This window comes from Pristis pectinata, chromosome 2 (assembly GCF_009764475.1).
Source record: "Pristis pectinata isolate sPriPec2 chromosome 2, sPriPec2.1.pri, whole genome shotgun sequence".
Lineage (NCBI taxonomy): Eukaryota > Metazoa > Chordata > Chondrichthyes > Rhinopristiformes > Pristidae > Pristis > Pristis pectinata.
The window spans coordinates 144,146,140-144,151,439 of record NC_067406.1 but is presented as its reverse complement, the minus strand read 5'-3'; positions in this window follow the sequence as shown (position 1 = coordinate 144,151,439).

The window sequence follows — 5,300 nt, the reverse complement described above, 5'->3', positions numbered from 1 at the left end:
CTGGTTGGCGGGCGCCCTGCTGCCAGATGGCCGTTCCCTATTGGCTCGCTGCTCAGGTGAAAGGGCGAGCGGGAAAATCATTGGTTTTGAAATTGGTTCAGTGACAGCCGTCCATCAGCCAGGCCCCGCCCCCCGGAGACCCCGCCCCCCACAGACCACGCCCCTCACACAGCCCCCACCCTGATCACTACCCCCACCCATCACAGCCCCCACCCCTCACACAGACCCCCCTGCCCCTCTCACAACCCCTACCCCTGATGTCCCCACCCCTCACACAACCCCCACCCCTCTCACAACTGATCATTGCCCCCACCCCTCACACAGCCCCCACCCTGATCACTACCTGCCCTATCCTCACCTCCTCCCCAATCACAACACAAACCCGCTCCCAAACCACACACCAACCCCTCCCCCAAACAGGACACGACTCACCCACCCCCCTCCCATACACCACACCTCCCACAACTGTGCTCCTCCCCAATCCCACCCTTAAACCCTGCCCCTCCACCAGTACTGGCATCAAATCCCCCCTTCCCAGCTAACCCTCTCCCACAATGCCTGTCCCCAAGCTCCATCTCTCCTTCATCAAACACCCCACCATCCAAAGTTCTGCCACCCCAAACCCATGACACCTTCACCAAACCAAATCCTTGCCAGAACCACTGCTCTACCAACCCCATTCCTCCTACATTCTCCACCTCTCCAATACCTTTTCCCAAATTCTGCACTCTACCAACAATGTCCCTCCCCAATGCCACTTCTCCAGCCCCATCTCTCCACCAACCCAGCTTTCCCCACCCCGTTCCTCCATGGCAATGATTGGTTGGGCTTCCTTTATTTCCCATGGAATGGAAGAGGCTGAGACACTTCTTGACACAGGTATACAAAACAATGCAATTAATCGGGTAGATGATAGGAAACCTTTCCCCATAGACCTATGAAAAAGTACTAATGTAATGGAGGGAAGATTCTAACTGCAATATTTTACAAAGCTCCAGTGATTGAGCAAAGGCAGTGTGGGAATAGCTGGAAGATATCACAGCATCAGAGCAAAGGGAGGAATTTGAGAAGATTCAGAGGGTTTAAGGTAAACTTGTCTAATCTGCAGTTTTGTGGAGGAAAAGGTACAGAGGGCAAGGCAAAAAAGAGAAGCTTAGTTCAGATTGAGCATTTAATGCAGCAGAAAGCCTGGAGACTTGTCGGTAGGAGTGAAACGTAAAAGGAAATTAGGAGAACAGAGAGGGCATGAAAAAATACTGGCTTATAAATCAAATAAATCGAAGGTTTTATAAGTAGGTAAAGAGTGAGGTGGTAACGTAGAACAGTACAGCACAGGAAAGGGCCCTTTGACCAATGATGTCTGTGCCAAACAATGCTAAATTAAACTAAATCTCTTCTGCCTGCACATGATCCACATCCCTCCATTCCCTGCACATTCATGTGTCTGTCTAACAGCCTCTCAAACACCACAGTTGTCTCTGCCTCCACCACCACTCCTGGCAGCCTGTTCCAGGCACCCACCACTCTCTGTTTAAAAAAAACTTGCCCTGAACACGTCCCTTAAACTTTCCCCTTCTCACCTAGAACATAGAACAATATAACTAAGGAAAGTGTAGGGCACATTAGGGCCATAAAGTTGATCAGGGCATGAAAATGGATGTGGGTAAGGTTCTTAATGAATACTTTGCATCTGTCTCCACAAAAGAGGGGGAAGATACTGATGTTGAAGTTAAAGTGGATGAAAGCCAAATATTGGATGGGATAACAGTAGAAGAGGAAATATTAAGGTGGATAAACTGCCAGGCCCAGATGAAATCTATCCCAGGGAGAAAATTGCAGTGGCTTTGACTACATTTTTTCAATCCCTGGCTGTGAGAACAGTGCTAAAGAATTAAACACGTTTTAGTTGTGTTTAAAAAGGGAAAAGTGAATAAACTGAGTATTTACTAAGTTTAATTTCAGTGATGTAAAAATTATTGAAAAGCATTCTAAAGAATAACAAACCATAACTTAGAAAGGTACAGATTAATCAGGGATAGTCAGCACGGAGTTAGAGAGATCCTGACAGATGGAGAATATTTGAAGAGGTAACTTGAAGGTGCATTTAATGTCGTCTATAACGATTTTAGAAAGACATTTGGCAAGGTCCCACGTGGCTGATCAAAAAGTAAAAGCCCATGGGATCCAAGAGACCACCCAGCCATTAGCTATTTATAGTAATGATTTCAGAATCAGATTTATTATCACTGACAGATGACATGAAGTTTGTTGTATTTAGACAAATGTAAGGGGCAAAATAAGTAAGTTTATAGATGAGACAAAAACACTGGCCATGTGGTGGAGAGTGAGGAAGAGACCTTTGGCCTGCTGGAAGATATTGATGGCCTGTACAGTTGGCAAAAGAAATTTAATCAAGGGAAGGAAGGGGTAATGCGTTTGGGGAGTTGAAACAAGGCAGGGGAATACCATAAATAGGATAATATTGAGTAGGGTGGAGGAACAGAAGAATCTTGGTGTATGTCCACAGATCCTTAAAGGCAGCAGGTCAGGCCAGTAGAATATTTAAAAAGGTACTTAGGGAACTTTACTTTATCAGTCAAGTCTTAGAATATATGAGCAGGAAGATTTTAGAAAAGTACACCACAATCTAGGAAGGATGTGATAGCACTGGAGAGGGTGCAGAATTCACCAGGGTGCTGCCTGGGATGGAGTGTTTCAGTGATGAGGAGAGACTGGAGAGGCTGGGTCTGTTCTCCCTGGAACAGAGGAGGATAAGAGGGGACATGTTTGAGGTATAGAAAATTATGAGGGTATAGATAGACTGCAGGAAACTTTGCCCCATATCAGATGCAGGTAAAACAAGGGGACATACATTTAGAGTAAGGGGGAAGAGATGTAGAGGGGATCTAAGGGGGACCTCCTTCACCCAGAGAGTGGTGCATACCTAGAACACCACTACCAGAGAGTGTGGTGAAAGAAGAGTCACTGACGGTGTTTAAGAAGTGTCTAGGTGCGCACTTGAATCACCCGGACGTAGAGTACTACAGGCAAAGTGCTGGGAGATGGGATTAATATGGTTGGGTGCTCCCTGGTCGGCACGGACAGAGTGGGCTGAATGCCCCGTTTCTGGGCTGTGTGACTCTGTGACTATGATTATATTATGCTAATTAGACCAGTAACTCGAGTTCTGGTCACCACAGTACAGGAAAGATTGAGTGCACTGGGGAGGGTGCAGAGAGAATTTATGAGCATGCTGCCAGGACTGGAAAATTTTAGCCATGAGTAACTATTAGATAAACAAATTTTGTTTTCTTTGGGACCTAACTGAAGTGTTTAATTATGAGGGGCATAGATAAATAGGAAAACCCTATTGCCTCGGCAGTGGGTGGTAGGAGTGTTGAACTCACTGTGGGAAGGGATGGTGGAGACAGAACCACTCATCGCACTTGGAGAGCCGTGTCCTGGATAGACCCAGTGCTGCAGGTTGAATGAGGCTCATCTCTTATCAACAGCAGCCAGAAGGGCTGCATGGCCTTTCTATGGTTTGGTTTTGGCACAACTGGTTGGACCTCAGTCCACGCTCCTCCCTGGAAGGTTTCGTACTTAACTCTTTGGTTTTATCTTCAGCCCAAACTTCATGTTCTGAGCAAGGAGAACACCCACAGAATTGGAAATACGTGTGTGTTCCCCTCCTTCCCTGCTGAGGCACATGGATTCTCCAGGTGGGATGAGCAAGAAGCCATCAGGTCATGTGACTGCAACATGCCAGCTCTCCTAGGTGCCAAAGGTGGGGGTCCTGGACGTGTACCTGGGTCACTGAGTGCCCTGTCGAGGTGGCCTGGTTCTTCGATGGTCACCAGGCTGGGGCACAGTTCACAGGGGTGCAAGGTCCACCAGAAGGTAGCAGGCCATGAAGGTCATAGGCCCAGACTCAAGGGACCTTCCCATGGGCACCGCGTGCATGGTGGCATCAGAGAGCAGCAGCAGAATTAAGAATGTTTCATGGAATCTATTACCAACATGTACAGGGGTGTGGACGGGGGATTCAGGGCCACATCATTGAGAAGAAACAATGAGTATCTTCTTCCAGTATTGGTTTGTATCCCGTGACATGACTCTAAATACATTGCTGTATCATGCTCTGTGGTTTAGTTGAGAGTTATCTCTGTGTATTTGCTAAAGGAACTTAGAGTAACTGCAGTGTTGCTGAGTTTGTGACGTAAATGCCTGAAGGCATGGCAGGAATGTGACCTCAGTGACATAAGCAGAGAACAAAGTTGTCCCTGAGCAGTGATGGCGACAGGTGAGGGCCATGGCAGGTAGCTGTATAGGCATAACACTACACCTGTGCGAATCTCTACACCATCCGGTGACCCTGTGATCTCTGTCTCGGAGGCTGACGTTAAAACAACCTCGCAAGGCGTCAGGCCCCGACAGTGTACCTGGCCGGGTACTGAAAACCTGTGCCAACCAACTGGCACAGGTCCTTAAAGGTAGCTGGTCAGGCCAGTAGAATGGTCAAGGACATCTTCAGACTTTCACTGCTGCGGTCAAAAGTTCCCACCTGCTTCAAAAGGGCATCAATTATACCAATGCCCAAGAAGAGCAGGGTGAGCTGCCTCAACGACTATCGCCCAATCACACTCACATCTACTGTGATGAAGAGCTTCAAGAGGTTGGTCATGGCTAGAATTAACTCCTGCCTGAGCAAGGACCTGGACCCGCTGCAATTTGCAAACGGCCACAACAGGTCTACAGCAGATGCAATCTCACTGGCTCTTCTCTCAGCTTTGGAGCACCTAGACAACAGCAATACCTACATCAGGCTGCCGTTTATCGATTACAGCTCGGTGTTCAACACCATCATCCCCTCAGTACCAATCAACAAGCTTCAAACCCGGGCCTCTGAACCTCCCTCTGCAACTGGATTCTCGATTTTCTTATCAGGATACCACAGTCACTCCAGATCAGTTGTAACATCTCCAACACAGGCGCGCCTCAAGGATGCGTGCTTAGCTACTCTCTCTACACTCATGACTGTGTGGCTAGGCACAGCTCAAACACCATTTATAACTTTGTCAATGACACCACTGTTGTTGGTAGAATCTCAGATGGCGATGAGGAGGCGTACAGGAGTGAGATAGATCAGCTGGTTGAGTGGTGTCGCAACAACAACCTCGCACTCAATGTCAGCAAGACCAAGTAACTGATTGTGGGCTTCAGGAAGGGGGAGTCAGGAGAACACACCTGTCCTCATTGAGGGGTCAGTGATGGAAAGAGTGAGCAGCTTCAAGTTCCTG